This window comes from Mesoplodon bidens (genome assembly GCF_964165515.1).
Source record: "Mesoplodon bidens genome assembly, contig: HAP1_SCAFFOLD_35, whole genome shotgun sequence".
Classification (NCBI taxonomy): domain Eukaryota; kingdom Metazoa; phylum Chordata; class Mammalia; order Artiodactyla; family Ziphiidae; genus Mesoplodon; species Mesoplodon bidens.
The window spans coordinates 3,766,192-3,784,355 of record NW_027672525.1 but is presented as its reverse complement, the minus strand read 5'-3'; the positions used below and the strand labels follow the sequence as shown (position 1 = coordinate 3,784,355).

The 18,164-nt window shown below is 43.8% G+C and overlaps 1 long non-coding RNA gene across 1 annotated transcript in view; it reads left to right on the top strand.

Annotated features, from left to right (window-relative positions):
- The window catches only part of LOC308610079, a 548,215-nt gene that overhangs the window by 392,456 nt on the left and 137,595 nt on the right, over nt 1-18,164 (top strand). The gene's annotated exons all lie outside the window — the stretch shown is intronic.

Genomic DNA, 18,164 nt, shown 5'->3' with positions numbered 1-18,164 from the left:
TAATGGAGCATTGTGATGGCAAGGGCATGGAGCATTGTGATGAGAAGGCCATGGAGCATTCTGATGACATGTGTCATGGAGCTTTGTGATGACAATGGCATGGAGCTTTGTGATGCCAAGCGTCATTGGTCTTTGTGATGGCAAAAATCATGGAGCATTTTGATGGCAAGGGCGTTGTGCACTGTGATGAGAAGGGAAGGAAGCATTTTGATGACAGGTTCAAGGAGCAATTTGATGAAAAGGGTCATGGAACATTTTGATGACAGGGGTTGGGGAACATTGTGATGTCAGTTGTCATCGAATATTGTGATGATAATGCATGTAGCATTGTGATGACAGGAGTCATGGAACATTGTGATGACAGGGGTGAGGGAGTATTGTGACGAATATTGATGTAACATTGTGATATCATTTGTGAGAGAGCATTTTGTTGAGAAGTGCAGGGAACATTGTGATGACAAGTTTTATGGAGCATTGTGATGAAAAGATTTTGGAGCACTGTGATGACAAGCGCATGGTGCATTGTGATGACATGTGTCGTGGAGCATTGTGCTGACAAGCACATGGAGCATTGTGTTGACAAGGGTCATGGAGAATTGTGCTGAGAAAGACATAGAGCATTGTGATGACAAGGGTCAAAGAGAATTGTGATGAAAATTTCATGGAGCTTTGTGGTTAAAAATGTCACAGAGACTGTTGATGATGAGGGCATGGACCATTGTGATGACAAAGGTCATGAAGCATTGTGATTACTTGAGTGACGGAGCATTGTGATGACAGGGGTCATGGAGCATTGTGATAACAAGGGCATGGAGCATTGTGATGACAAGGGCATGGAGCATTGGTCTAATAAGTTTCATGGATTATTGTGATGATAGTTGGAAGGGCGCATTGTGATGGCAAGGGCATGGAGCATTGTGAAGACCAGGTCATGCAGTATTTTGAAGACAGGTGTGAGGGAGCATTGGCATGACATATGTAATGGCCCATTGTGATGACAATGGCATGGAGCATTGTGATGCCATGTGTCATGGAGGATTCTGATGACAAAGGTAATGGAGCATTGTGATGACAATGGCTTGGAGCATTGTGATGAGAAGGGTCAGGGTGCATTGTGCTGACAATTGCATGGAGAATTGTGATGACAAGGGTCATGGAGAATTCTGATGACAAGCTTGTGGAGTATTTTGATGACAATGTCATGGAACATTGTGATGAAAATGGCATGGGGCATTGTGACGAAAAAGGCATGGAGCCTTTTCGTGACAGTGTTCAAGGAGCATTCTGCCGACAAATGTCAGGGAGCATTGTGATAACAAGTGTATTGAGAATTGTGATGACAAAGGTCATGGAGCATTGTGATGAAAAGGGCATGGAGTATTGTGATGATAGGCATCATGGAGCGATTTGATGATAAGTGTTTTGAAACTTTGTGATCACAAGGTTTTGGAGCATTGTGATGACAGATGTCATAGATCATTTTGATTTCAAGGAGCATGGAAAATTGTGATGACAAGGGTATGAAGCAATGTGATCCCACGGTTCATGGAGGATTGTGATGACAATTGTAATGGAGTACTGTGATGACAAGGGCATAGAGCATTGTAATGACAAGTTCATGTAGCATTTTGCTGACAAAGGCATGGAGCATTGTGATGACAGGTGTCCTCTAGCACTGTGATAACAAGCGTCACGGAGCATTGTGAATACAGGGGTCATGGAGCATTGTGATGACAAGGGATTGGAGCATAGTGATGACAAGGTCCTGGAGCATTGTGATGAGAAGAACATGGAGACTTATGATGACAAGTCTCATGGAGCATTCTAATGAAAATGGGCATGGAGCATTGTGATTACATTGGTCTTGGAGCATTGTGATGAAAAGGGCATGGATCATTGTGATGAAAAAGGCATGGAGCCTTGTCATGACAGGGTTCAAGGAGCATACAGACAACAAGTGTCAGGGTGCGTTTTGATGACAAGTGTATTGAGCATTGTGATGACAAATTTCATGGAGCATTGTGATGAGAAGACCATGGATAATTGTGATGATGAGCGTCAGTGGTGTTGTGATGATAAGTGTTATGGAACATTGTGATCACAAGGGTTTGGAGCATTATGATGACAGAGGTCATGGAGAATTTTGATTTCATTGTGATGACAATAGCCTGAAGCATTATGATGATGGGCATGGTGCATTGTGATGACAGGGTTCATGGAGCATTGAGATGAAAAGGGGCATGGAGCATTGTGAAAACAGGGGGCTTGGAGCATTGTGATGACAAGGGCATGGAGCATTGTGATGAGAAGGTCATGGAACATTCTGATGACATGCATCATGGAGCATTGTGATGACAAGGGCAAGGAGCATTGTGATGAAATTGGCATGGAGCATTGTGATGAGAAGTTCATGGAGTATATTGAAAACGGTGTCAGGGAGCATTGTGATGACATATGTCATGGTCCATTGTGATGACAATGGCAGGGAACATTGTGATGCCAAATGATATGGAGGATTGTGATGACAAATATAATGGAGCATTGTGATGACTATGGCTTGGATCATTATGATGACAAGGGCCATTGAGAATTTTCATAACAATGTCATGAAGCATTGTGATGACAGGGTCCTGGAGCATTGTGATAGGAAATCCATGGAGCCTTTTGATGACAGTTCTCATGGAGCATACTGATGAAAAGGGTCATGGACCATTGTGATTACAGGGGTCTTTGAAAATTGTGATGACAAGGGCATGGATAATTGTGAGGAGAAGGCCAAGGAGCATTCTAATGACATGCATCATTGAGGTTTGTGATTACAAGGGCATGAAGCATTGTGATTACAGGGGTCTTGGAGCATTGTGATGAAAAGTGCATGGATCACTGTGATGAAAAAGGCATGGAGCCTTGTCATGTCGGCGTTCACATAGCATACAGACAACAAGTGTCTGGGAGCATTTTGAGGAGAAGTGTATTGAGCATTGTGATGACAAAGGAAATGGAGCATTGTGATGAGAAGACCATGGATAATTGTGATGACGAGCGTCATGTGGCATTGTGATGACAAGTGTTATGGAATATTGTGATCACAAGGGTTTGGAGCATTGTGATGACAGAGGTCATGAAGCATTTTGAATTCATGGTGATGACAATAGCATGAAGCATTATGATGATGGGCATGGTGTATTGTGATGACAGGGTTCATGGGTCATTGAGATGAAAAGGGGCATGGAGCATTTTGATTACAGTGGTCTTAGAGCATTGTGATGAGAAGGGTCATGGAGCCCTGTGATGACAAGGCCATGGAACAACGTGATGGCAGGGATCATAGAACATTGTTATGACAGGTGTAATGGAGCATTGTGATGGCAAGGGCATGGAACATTGTGATGAGATGGCCATGGGGAATTCTGATGACCTGTGTCATGGAGCTTTGTGATGACAAGGGCATGGAGCAATGTGATGAGAGCGTTCATGGAGCATCGTAATGACAATGACATGGAGCATTGTGATGCCAAGGGTCATGGATCTTTGTGATGTCAAAGGTCATGGAGCATTTTGATGACAAGGGTGTTGTGCATTGTGATGAGAAGGGCCTGGAGCATTTTGATTACAAGGTATATGGCCCATTGCGATGACAAATCTGTGGACCGTTGTGATGAAAAGCGCTTGGCACATTGTAATGACAAGGGTCATGGAGCATTTTTCTGACAAATGCTTGGAGCACTGTGATGACAAGGGTCACGGAGCATTTTGATGAAAAGTTCATGGAGCATTGTGGTTGCAAAGGTCACACAGCCTTGTGATGACGCGGGCAAAGATCACTGTGATGACAAATTTTATGAAGCATTGTGATGCATGGTGTCACGGAGCATTGTGATGACAGGGGTCATGGAGCATTGTGATGACAAGGGCATGGAGCATTGTGATGTCAGGGGCATGGAGCTTTGGTCTGACAAGTTTCATAGATTATTGTGATGACAGTGGACATGGTGAATTTTGATGACTACGGCTTGGAGCACTGTGATGAGAAGGTCATGGAGTACTGTGAAGACAGGTGTCAGGGTAGCATTGTGAGGAAATATGTCATGGTCCATTGCGATGACAATGGCAGGGAACATTGTGATGCCAAATGTAATGGACGATTGTGATGACAAATATAATGGAGCTTTGTGATGACTAGGACTTGGAGCCTTATGATGACAAGGGCCATTGAGAATTTTCATGGCAAGTTCGTGAAGCATTTTGATGACAAGGTCCTGGTGCATTCTGATGAGAAAACCATGGAGCCTGGTGATGACAAATCTCATGGAGCATTCTGATGAAAAGGGGCATGGACCATTGTGATTACAGTGTTCTTGGAGCTCTGTGATGACAAGGGCATGGAGCATTTTGATGAGAAGGCCATGGAACATTTGATGACATGTGTCATGGAGCTTTGTGGTAACAAGTGCATGGAGCATTGTGATTACAGGTATCTTGGAGCATTGTGATGACAAGAGTCATGGAGCTTTGTGATGACAAGGCCGTGGAACATTGTGATGGCAGGGATTATGGATCATTGTTATGATAGGGGTAATGGAGCATTGTGATGAGAAGGGCAAGGAGCATTGTGATTACAAGGTTTATGGAGCATCGCGATGACAAATTTGTGTACCATTGTGATGAAATGCGCGTGGCACATTGTGATGACAAGAGTCATGGAGCATTTTTCTGACAAAGGCATGGAACTTTGTGATAACAAGGGTCACGGAGCATAGTGATGAAATGTTCAAGGAGCATTGTGGTTACAAACGTCACAGATCCTTGTGATGATGCGGGCATGGACCATTGTGATGACAAATGTTATGAAGCATTGTGATGCCTGGAGTCACGGAGCATTGTGATGACAGGGGTCATGGAGCATTGTGATAACAAGGGCATGGAACATTGTGATGACAATTTCATTGAGTATTTTGAAGAAAGATGTCAGGGAGCATTGTGATGACATATGGCATGGTCCATTGTGATGACAATGGCAGGGAGCATTGTGATGCCAAATGTAATGGAGGATTGTGATGACAAATATAAAGGACCATTGTGATGACTATGGCTTGGAGCATTATGATGACAAGGGCCATTGAGAATTTTCATGACAATGTCATGAAGCATTGTGATGACAAGGTCCTGGAGCATTGTGATGAGAAAACCATGGAGCCTGTGATGACAAATCTCATGGAGCATACTGATGAAAAGGGACATGAACCATTGTGATTACAGGGGTTTTCGAACATTGTGATGACATTGGCATGGAGCATTGTGAGGAGAAGTCCAAGGAGCATTCTAATGACATGCATCATTGAGCTTTGTGATGACACGGGCATGGAGCAATGTGATTACAGTGTTCTTGGAGCATTGTGATGATAAGGGCACGGATCATTGTGAGGGAAAAGGCATGGAGCCTTGTCATGACAGGTTTCAAGGAGCATACAGACAACAAGTGTCAGGGAGCATTTTGATGGTAACTGTATCGAGCATTGTGATGACAAAGGTCATGAAGCATTGTGATGAGAAGACCATGGATAATTGTGATGGTGAGCGTCAATGGGCATTGTGATGACAAGTGTTATGGAATATTGTGATCACAATGGTTTGGAGTATTGTTATGACAGAGGTCATGGAGCATTTTGATTTCATTGTGATGACAATAGCATGAAGCATTATGATGATGGGCATGGTGAACTGTGATGACAGGGTTCATGGATCATTGAGATGAAAAGGGGCATGGAGCATTGTGATTACCGGGGTCTTGGAGCATTGTGATGACAGGGTCACGGAGCAATTTGATGAAAAGGGTCATGGAACATTTTGATGGCAGGGTTTATGGAACATTGTGATGTCAGGGGTCATGGAACATTTTGATGAAACGGGTCATGGAGCATTTTGATGACCGGGGTTATGGAACATTGTGATGTCAGGGGTCATCGAACATTGTGATGATAATGCATGTAGCATTGTGATGACAGGAGTCATGGAACATTGTGTTGACAGGGGTGAGGGAGTATTGTGACGAATAGTGATGCAAAATTGTGATATCAGTGGTTAGAGAGCATTTTGATGAGAAGTGCATGCAGAATTGTGATGACAAGGTTTATGGAGCATTGTGATGACAAGATTGTGGAGCACTGTAATGACAAGCGTCATGGAGCATTATGAATACAGGGGTCATGGAGCATTGGGATGACAAGTGCACGGATCATTTTGATGAGAAGGGTCATGGAGCACTGGGCTGAAAATGTTCATGGAATGTTCTGAAGACAGGTGTTAGGGAGCACTGTGATGACATATGTCATGGTCCATTGCGATGACAATGGCAGGGAGCATGGTGATGCCAAATGTAATGGAGGATTGTTATGACAAATATAATAGAGCATTGTGATGATTAGGGCTTGGAGCATTATGATCACAAGGGCCATTGAAAATTTTCATGACAAGGTCGTGAAGCCCTGTGATGAAAAGGTCCTGGAGCATTGTGATGACAAAACCATGGAGCCTTGTGATGAAATGTCTCATGGAGCATTCTCATGAAAAGGGGCATGGAGCATTGTGATTACAGGGGTCTTGGAACATTGTGATGACAAGGGCATGGAGCATTGTGAAGAGAAGACCAAGGCGCATTGTGAAGGTATGCGTCATTGAGCTTTGTGATGACAAGGGCATGGAGTATTGTGATTACATGGGTCTTGGAGCATTGTGATGAAAAGAGCATGGTTCATTGTGATGAAAAATGCATGGAACCTTGTCATGACAGGGTTCAAGGAGCATAGAGATAAGAAGTGTCACGGAGCATTTTGATGACAAGTGTATTGAGCATTGTGATGACAATGTCATGGAACTTTGTGATGAGAAGACAATGGATAATTTTGATGATGAGCGTCATGGGGCATTGTGATGAGAAGTGTTATATAATATTGTGATCACAAGGGTTTGAAACATTGTTCTGACAGAGGTCATGGAGCATTTTTATTTCATTGTGATGACAATAGCATGAAGCATTATGATGATGGCCAGGGTGCATTGTGATGACAGTGTTCATGGATCCTTGAGATGAATACGGGCATAGAGCTTTGAGATTACAGGGTTCTTGGAGCATTGTGATGAGAAGGGTCATGGAGCCTTGTGATGACAAGGCCATGGAACATCGTGATGGCAGGGGTCATGGAGCATTGTTATGACAGGGGTAATGGAACATTGTGATGGTAAGGAATGGAGCATTGTGATGAGAAGCCCATGGAGCATTCTGATGATATGTGTCATGGAGCATTCTGATGACAAGGGCATGGAGCAATGTGATGAGAGAGTTCATGGAGCATTGTGATGACAATGACATGGAGCATTGTGATGCCTATGGTCATGGATCTTTGTGATGACAAAGGTCATGGAGCATTTTGATGGCAAGTGCGTTGTGCATTGTGATGAGAAGGGCAGGGAGCAATGTGATGACAGTGTCATGGAGCAATTTGATGAAAAGTGTCATGGAACATTTTGACGACACGGGTTATGGAATATTGTGATGTCAGGGGTCATCGAACATTGTGATGATATGTGCATGTAGCATTGTGATGACAGGAGACATGGAACAATGTGATGACAGGGGTGAGGGGGTATTGTGACGAATAGTGATGTAACATTGTGATATCAGTGGTGAGAGAGCATTTTGATGAGAAGTGCATGGTGCATTGTGATGACAAGTTTTATGGAGCATTGTGATGACAATATTGTGGAGCACTGTGATGACAAGCGCATGGTGCATTTTGATGACATGTGTCGTGGAGCATTGTGCTGACAAGCGCATGGAGCATTGTGATGACAAGGGTCATGGAGCATTGTGCTGAGAAAGGCATAGAGCATTGTGATGACAAGGGTCAAAGAGCATTATGATGAAAAGTTCATGGAGCATTGTGGTTAAAAAGGTCACAGTGACTCTTGATGACGATGGCATGGAGCACTGTGATGACAAAGGTCATGAAACATTGTGATGACTGGTGTCACGGAGCATTGTGATGACAGGGGTCATGGAGCATTGTGACAACAAGGGGATTGAGCATTGTGATGACAAGGTCATGGAACATTCTTCTAATAAGTTTAATGGATTATTGCGTTGACAGTTGGAATGGCACATTGTGATGACAAGGGCATGGAGCCTTGTGATGACCAGGTTATGCAGTATTGTGAAGACAGGTGTCAGGGAGCATTGCGATGACATATGTAATGGCCCATTGTGATGACAATGGCATGGAGCATTGTGATGCGAAGTGTCATGGAGGATTCTGATGACAAAGGTAATGGAGCATTGTGATGACAATGGCTTGGGGCATTGTGATGACAAGGATCAGGGACCATTGTGCTGACTAGTGCATGGTGAATTGTGATGACAAAGGTCATGAGGATTCTGATGACAAGCTTGTGGAGTATTTTGATGACAATGGCAAGGAGCGTTGTGATGAAAACGGCATGGGGTATTGTGAGGAAAAAGGAATGGAGCCTTTTCGTGAAAGGGTTCAAGGAGCATTCTGACGACAAGTGTCAGGGAGCATTGTGATGACATGTGTATTGAGAATTGTGATGACAAAGGTCATGGAGCATTGTGATGAATTGGCATGGAGTATAGTGATGACAGGCATCATGGAGCGTTGTGATGACAAGGGTTATGGAATATTGTAATCACAAGGATTTGGAGCATTGTGATGACAGAGGTCATGGATCATTTTGATTTCAAGAAGCATGGAGCATTTTGATGACAAGAGCAAGAAGCAATGTTATTCCAATGTTCATGGAGGATTGTGATGACAATGGAAATGGAGTATTTGGATGACAAGCACAAAGAGCATAGTAATGACAAGGTCATGTAGCATTTTGCTGACAAAGGCACGGAGCATTGTGATGACAGGTGTCTTGGAGCATTGTGATTACAGGTGTAATGGAGCCTTGTGATGACAAGGCCGTGGGACATTGTGATGGCAGGGGTAATTGAGCATTTTGATCAGAAGGGCATGGATAAATGTGATGAGGAGCGTCATGGGGCACTGTGATGACAAGTGTTATGGAATTTTGTTATCACAACGATTTGGTGCATTGTTATGACAGAGGTCATGGAGCATTTTGATTTCATTGTGATGACAATAGCATGAAGCATTACGATGATGTGCATGGTGCATTGTGATGACAGGATTCATGTGTCATTGAGATGAAAAGGGGCATGGAGCATTGTGATTACAGGGGTCTTGGAGCATTGTGATGAGAAGGGTCATGGAACCTTGTGATGACAAGACCATGGAACAACCTGATGGCAGGGATCATGGAACAGTGTTATTACAGGTGTAATGGAGCATTGTGATATCAAGGGCATGGAACATTTTGATGAGAAGGCCATGGAGCATTCTGATGACATGTGTGATGGAGCTTTGCGATGACAAGGGCATGGAGCAATATGATGAGAGCGTTCATGGAGCATTGTGATGACAATGGCATGGAGCACTGTGATGCCAAGGGTCATGGAACTTTGTGATGACAAATGTCATGGAGCATTTTGATGACAAGGGCGTTGTGCATTGTGATGATAAGGGCAGGGAGCATTTTGATGACAGTGTCATGGAGCAACTGGATGAAAAGTGTCATGGAGCAACTTGATGACAGGGGTATGGTACATTTAGCTGTCGGGTGTCATCGAACATTGTGATGATAAGTGCATGTAGCATTGTGATGACAGGAGTCATGGAAAACTGTGATGACGGGTGAGGGAGTATTGTGACGAATAGTGATGTAACATTGTGATATCAGTGGTGAGAGAGCATTTTGATGAGAAGTGCATGGAGCATTGTGATGACAATGTTAATGGAGCATTGTGATGACAAGATTGTGGATCACTGTGATGACAAGCGCACGGTGCATTGTGATGACATGTGTCATGGAGCATTGTCCTGACAAGCACATGGAGCATTGTGATGACAACGGTCATGGAGCATTGTGCTGAGAAAGGCATAGAGCATTGTGATGACAAAGGTCAAAGAACATTGTGATGAAAAGTTCATGGAGCATTTTGGTTAAAAAGTCACAGAGACTGTTGATGACGAGGGCATGGACCATTCTGATGACAAAGTTCATTAAAAACTGTGATAATTGGAGTCACGGAGCATTGTGATGACAGGGGTCATGGAGCATTGTGATAACAAGTGCATGAAGCATTGTGATGACAAGGGCATGGAGCATTGGTCTATTAAGTTTCATGGATTATTGTGATGACAGTTGGAATGGCGCATTGTGATTACAAGGGCATGGAGCATTGTGATGACCAGGTCATGCAGTATTGTGAAGACAGGAGTCAGGGAGCATTGTGATGACATATGTAATGGCCCATTTTGATGACAATGGCATGGAGCATAGTGATGCCAAGTGTCATGGAGGATTCTGATGACAAAGGTAATGAAGCATTTTGATGACAATGTCTTGGGGCATTGTGATGACAAAGGTCAGGGAGCATTTTGCTGACAAGTGCATGGATAATTGTGATGACAATGTTCATGGAGCAATCTGATGACAAGCTTGTGGTGTATTTTGATGACAGTGGCATGGAGTATTGTGATGGAAACGGCATGGGGCATTGTGATGAAAAAGGCATGGAGCCTTTCCGTGACAGGGTTCAAGGAGCATTCTGATGACAAGTGTCAGGGAGCATTGTGATGACAAGTGTATTGAGGATTTTGATGACAACGTTCATGGAGCACTGTGATGAAAAGGACATGGAGTATTTTGATGACAGGCCTCATGGAGTATTGTGATGACAAAAATTATGGAACTTTGTGATCACAATGCTTTGGAGTATTGTGATGACAGAGGTCATGGATCATTTTGATTTCAAGGAGCATGGAGCATTGTGATGACAAGGGCATGAAGCAATGTGATCCCAAGGTTCATGGAGGATTGTGATGACAATTGTAATGGAGTATTGTGATGACAAGCGCATAGAACATATTAATGACAAGGTCATGTAGCATTTTGCTGACAAAGGCATGGAGTATTGCCATGACAGGTTCATGGAGCACTGTGATGACAAGCGTCACGGAGCATTGTGAATACAGCGGTCATGTAACATTGGGATGACAAGGGCATGGATCACTGTGATGATAAGCGTCATGGAGCATTGGGCAGAAAATGTTCATGGAGTATTGTGATGACAGGGGTCATGGAGCATTGTGATGACAGAGGTCATGGAGAATTTTGATTTCATTGCGCTGACAATAGCCGGAAGCATTATGATGATGGGCATGATGCATTGTGATGACAGGGTTCATGGAGCATTGAGATGAAAAGGGGCATGGAGCATTGTGATTACAGTGTTCTTGGAGCATTGTGATGACAAGGGCATGGAGCATTTTTATGAGAAGGCCATGGAACATTCTGTTGACATGTGTCATGGAGCTTTGTGATGAGTAGGGCATGGAGCAGTGTGATTACAGGGGTCTTGGAGCATTTTGATGACAAGTGTCATGGAGCCTTGTGATGACAAGACCGTGGAACATAGTGATGGCAAGGGTCATGGAGCATTGTTATGACAGGGTTAATGGAGAATTTTGATGAGAAGGGCATGGAGCATTGTGATTACAAGTTTTATGGAGCATTGCCATGACAAATTTGTGGACTGTTGTGATGAAAATTGCGTGGCACATTGTGATGACAAAGGTCATGGAGAATTTTTATGACAAAGGCATGGAGCATTTTGATGAGAAGGGTCACGGAGCAATGTGATGGAAATTTCATGGAGCATTGTGGTTACAAAGATCACAGAGCCTTGTGATGACGCGGGCATGGACCATTCTGATGACAAATGTTATGAAGCATTGTGATGCCTGGAGTCATGGTGCATTGTGATGACAGGGGTCATGGAGCATTGAGATGACAAGGGCATGGAGCATTGTGATGTCAGGGGCATGGAGCCTTGGTCTGAAAGTTTCATAGAATATTGTGATGACAGTGGGCATGGGGCACTGTGCTGACAAGGGCATGTATCATTTTGATGAGAAGGTGATTGAGTATTGTGAATACAGGTGTCAGGGAGAATTGTGATGACATATGTCATGCTCCATTGCGATGACAATGGCAGGGAGCATTGTGATGCAAATGAAATGGAGGATTGTGATGACAAATATAATGGAGAATTGTGATGACTAGGTCTTGGGGCATTATGATGACAAGGGTCATTGTGAATTTTCATGACATGGTCGAGAAGCATTGTGATGACAAGGTCCTGGAGCATTGTGATTAAAAAACTATGGAGCCTTGGGATGACAAATCTCATGGAGCATCCTGATGAAAAGGGCATGAAGCATTGTGATTACAAGGGTCTTGGAGCACTGTGATGACAAGGGCATGGAACATTTTGATGAGAAGGCCATGGAACATTCTGATGACATGTGTCATGGAGCATTGTGATGACAAGGGCATGGAGCATTGTGATTACAGGGGTCTTGGAGCATTGTGATGACAAGTGTCATGGAGTCTTGTGATGACATGGCCGTGGAACATTGTGATGGCCGGGGTCATAGAGCATTGTTATGAGAGGGGTAATGGAGCATTGTGATGAGAAGGGCAAGGAGCATTGTGATTACAAGGTTTATGGAGCATTGCGATGATAAATTTGTGGACCGTTGTGATGAAAAGTGCGTGGCACCTTGTGATGACAAAGGTCATGGAGAATTTTTATGACAAAGGCATGGAGCATTTTGATGAGAAGGGTCACGGAGCAATGTGATGGAAATTTCATGGAGCACTGTGGTTACAAAGATCACAGAGCCTTGCGATGACGCGGGCATGGACCATTCTGATGACAAATGTTATGAAGCATTGTGATGCCTGGAGTCACGGAGCATTGTGATGACATATGTCATGGTCCATTGCGATTACAATGGCAGGGTGCATTGTGATGCCAAATGAAATGGAGGATTGTGATGACAAATATAATGGAGCATTGTGATGACTAGGGCTTGGAGGATTAGGATGACAAGGGCCATTGAGAATTTCCATTAAAAAGGTCGTGAAGCTTTGTGATGAAAAAAACATGGAGCCTTGTGATGACAAGTCTCATGGAGCATACTGATGAAAAGGGCATGAAGCATTGTGATTACAAGGGTCTTGGAGCACTGTGATGACAAGGGCATGGAACATTTTGATGAGAAGGCCATGGAACTTTCTGATGACATGTGTCATGGAGCATTGTGATGACAAGGGCATGGAGCATTGTGATTACAGGGGTCTTGGAGCATTGTGATGACAAGTGTCATGGAGTCTTGTGATGACATGGCCGTGGAACATTGTGATGGCCGGGGTCATAGAGCATTGTTATGAGATGGGTAATGGAGCATTGTGATGAGAAGGGCAAGGAGCATTGTGATTACAAGGTTTATGGAGCATTGCGATGATAAATTTGTGGACTGTTGTGATGAAAAGTGCGTGGCACCTTGTGATGACAAAGGTCATGGAGAATTTTTATGACAAAGGCATGGAGCATTTTGATGAGAAGGGTCACGGAGCAATGTGATGGAAATTTCATGGAGCACTGTGGTTACAAAGATCACAGAGCCTTGCGATGACGCGGGCATGGACCATTCTGATGACAAATGTTATGAAGCATTGTGATGCCTGGAGTCACGGAGCATTGTGATGACATATGTCATGGTCCATTGCGATTACAATGGCAGGGTGCATTGTGATGCCAAATGAAATGGAGGATTGTGATGACAAATATAATGGAGCATTGTGATGACTAGGGCTTGGAGGATTAGGATGACAAGGGCCATTGAGAATTTCCATTAAAAAGGTCGTGAAGCATTGTGATGAAAAAAACATGGAGCCTTGTGATGACAAGTCTCATGGAGCATACTGATGAAAAGAGGCATGGAGCATTGTGATTACAGGTGTCTTGGAACACTGTGATGACAAGGGCATGGAGCATTGTGAGGAGAAGGCCAAGGATCATTCTAATGACATGCATCATTGAGCTTTCTGATGACAAGGGCATGTAGCATTGGGATTACAGGTGTCTTGGAGCACTGTGATGAAAAGGGCATGGATCATTGTGAGGAAAATATCATGGAGCCTTTTCATGAAAAGGTTCAAGGAGCATACAGACAACAACTGTCAGGGAGCATTTTGATGACAAGTGTATTGAGCATTGTGATGACAAAAGTCATGGAGCATTGTGATGAGAAGACCATGGATAATTGTGATGACGAGCGTTATGGGGCATTGTGATGAAAAGTGTTATGGAATATTGTGATCACAAGGGTTTGGAGCATTGTTATGTCAGATGTCATGGAGCATTTTGATTTCATTGTGATGACAATAGCATGAAGCATTATGATGATGGGCATGGTGCATTGTGATGACAGGGTTCGTGGATCATTGAGATGAAAAGGGGCATGGAGCATTGTGATTACAGGGGTCTTGGAGCCTTGTGATGACAAGGCCGTGGAACATCGTGATGGCAGGGGTCATGGAGCATTGTTATGTCAGGGATAATGGAGCACTGTGATGGCAAGGGCATGGAGCATTGTGATGAGAAGGCCATGGAGCATTCTGATGACATGTGTCATGGAGCTTTGTGATGACAAGGGCATGGAGCAATGTGATGAGAGCGTTCATGGAACACTGTGATGACAATGACATGGAGCATTGTGATGCCAAGGGTCATGGATCTTTGTGATGACAAAGGTCATGGAGCATTTTGATTACAAGGGCTTTGTGCATTGTGATGAGAAGGGCTGGGAGCATTGTGATGACAGGTTCATGGAGCAATTTGATGAAAAGTGTCCTGAAGCATTTTGATGACAGGGGTTATGGAACATTGTGATGTAAGGGGTCATCAAACATTGTGATGATAAGTGCATGTAGCATTGTGATGACAGGAGTCATGGAACATTGTGATGACAGGGGTGAGGGAGCATTGTGATGAATAGTGATGGAACATTGTGATATCATTGGTGAGACAGCATTTTGTTGAGTAGTGCATGGAGCATTTTGATGACAAGGTTTATGGAGCAATGTGATGATAAGATTGTGGAGCACTCTTATGACAAGTGCATGGTGCATTGTGATGACATGTGTCTTGGAGCATTGTCCTGACCAGCACAAGGAGCACTGTGATGACAAGAGTAATGAAGCATTGTGCTTAGAAAGGCATAGAGCATTGTGATGACAAGGGTCAAAGAGCATTGTAATGAAAAGTTCATGGAGCATTGTGGTTACAAAGGTCACAGAGTCTGTTGATGACGAGGGCATGGACCATTGTGATGACAAAGGTCCTGAACCATTGTGATGACTGGAGTCACGAAGCATTGTGATGACAGGGGTCATGGAGCACTGTGATAACAAGGTCATGAAGCATTGTGATGACAAGGGCATGGAGCATTGGTCTAATAATTTTCATGGATTATTGCGATGACAGTTGGAATGGCACATTGTGATGACAAGGGCATGGAGCATTGTGATGACTAGGTCATGGATCATTTTGATTTCAAGGAGCATGGAACATTGTGATACTGGGACATGAATCAATGTGATCCCAGGGTTCATGGATGATTGTGATGACAATGGTAATGGAGTATTGTGATGACAAGCGCATAGAGCATTGTAATGACAGGGTCATGTAGCATTTTGCTGACAAAGGCATGGAGCATTGTGATGACAAGCATCACGGAGCATTGTGAATATAGGGGTCATGGATCATTGGGATGACAAGGGCATGGATCATTGTGATGACAAGGGTCATGGAGCATAGGGCTGAAAATGTTCATGGATTATTTTGATGAGAGGGGTCTTGGAGCATTGTGATGTCTAGGGAAAGGAACATTGTGATGAAAAGAGTATCAGATCATTGTGTTGTCAGGTGTCATGGAGATTTGTGATGACAGTGGTCATGGAGCATTGTGATGATATTGGTCATGGAGCATTGTGATGAGAAGGTCATGGAGCATTGGGCTGAAAATATTCATGGAGTATTGTGAAGACATGGGTCATGGAGCATTGTGATGACAAGGGAATGGAGCATAGTGCTGACAAAGTCCTGGAGCATTGTGATGAGAAGAACATGGAGACTTGTGATGACAAGTCTCATGGAGCATTCTGATGAAATGGGGCATGGAGCATTGTGATTACAGGGGTCTTGGAGCACTGTGATAACAAGGGCTTGGAGCATTGTGAGGAAAAGGCCATGGAGCACTCTGCTGACAGGCGTCATGGAGCTTTGTGATGACAAGGACATGGAGCATTGTGATTAAAGGGGTCTTGGAGCATTGTGATGAAAAAGGCATGGAGCCTTTCCATGAGAGGGTTCAAGGAGCATACAGACAACAAGTGTCAGGGAACATTTTGATGACAAGTGTATTGAGCATTGTGATGAGAAGACCATGGATAATCGTGATGATGAGCGTCAGGGCTGTTGTGTTGATAAGTGTTATGGAACATTGTGATCACAAGGGTTTTGAGCATTATGATGACAGAGGTCATTGAGCATTTTGATTTCATTGTGATGACAATAGCCTGAAGCATTATCATGATGGGCATGGTGCATTGTGATGACAGGGTTCATGGAGCATTGAGATAAATAGGGGCAGGGAGCATTGTGATTACAGGGGTTTTGGAGCATTGTGATGAAAAGGGCATGGAGCATTTTGATTACCAGGGTCTTGGAGCATTGTGATGGCAAGGGTCATGGAGCCTTGTGATGACAAGGCAGTGGATCATTGTGAAGGCAGGGGTCATGGGGCATTGTTATGACAGAGGTAATGGAGCATTGTAATGAGAAGGGTCATGGAGCCTTGTGATGACAAGGCCATGGAACATCGTGATGGCAGAGGTCATGGAGCATTGTCATGACAGGGGTAATGGAGCATTGTGATGGCAAGGGCATGGAGCATTGTGATGAGAAGGGCATCTAGCATTGTGATGCCAATTGTCATGGAGCTTTGTGATGACAAAGGTCATGGAGCATTTTGATGACAAGGGTGTGGTGCATTGTGATGAGAAATGCAGGGAGCATTTTGATGACAAGGTCATGCAACAATTTGATGAAATGTGTAATGGAACAATTTGATGACAGGGGTTATAGAACATTGTGATGTCAGGGGTCATGGAGCTTTGGGATAAAAAGGGTCATGGAGCATTTTGATGACAGGGGTTATGGATCATTGTGATGTCTGGTGTAATGGAACATTGTGATGATAAGGGCATGTAGCATTGTGATGACAAGGATCATGGAACATTGTGATTAGAGGGGTGAGGGTGTATTGTGATGACTAGTGGTGTAACATTGTGATATCCCTGGTGAGAGAGCATTTGGATGAGAAGTGCATGGAACATTGTGATTACAAGGTTTATGGAGCTTAGCGATGACGATGTCGTGGACCGTTGTGATGAAAAGTGCATGGCACATTGTGATGACAAGAGTCATGTAGCATTGTTCTGACAAAGGCATGGAGCATTGTGATGACAAGGGTCACGAAGCATTGTGATGAAAAGTTCATGGAGCATTGTGGTTACAAAGGTCATAGAGCCTTGTGATGATGCGGGCATGGACCATTGTGATGACATACGTTATGAAGCATTGTGACGAATGGAGTCACGGAGCATTGTGATGACAGGGGTCTTGGAGCATTGTGATGACAAGGGCATGGAGCATTGTAATGAAAGGGGCATGGAGCATTGGTCTGACAAGTTTCAGAGATTATTGTGATGACAGTGGACATGCTGCATTGTGATGGCAAGGGCATGGAGCACTGTGATGAGAAGGTCTTGGAGTATTGTTAAGAGAGGTGTCAGGGAGCATTGTGATGACATATGTCAGGGTCCATTGCGCTGACAATGGCAGGGAGCATTGTGATGCCAAATGTAATGGAGGATTGTAATGACAAATATAATGGAGCATGGTGATGACTAGGGCTTGGAGCATTATGATGACAAGGGCCATTGAGAATTTTCATGACAAGGTCGTGAAGCATGGTGATGACAATGTCCTGGAGCATTGTGATGAGAAAACCATGGAGCCTTGTGATGACAAACCTCATGGAGCATACTGATGAAAAAGGGCATGGGCCACTGTGATTACAGGGGTCTTGGATCATTGTGATGACAAG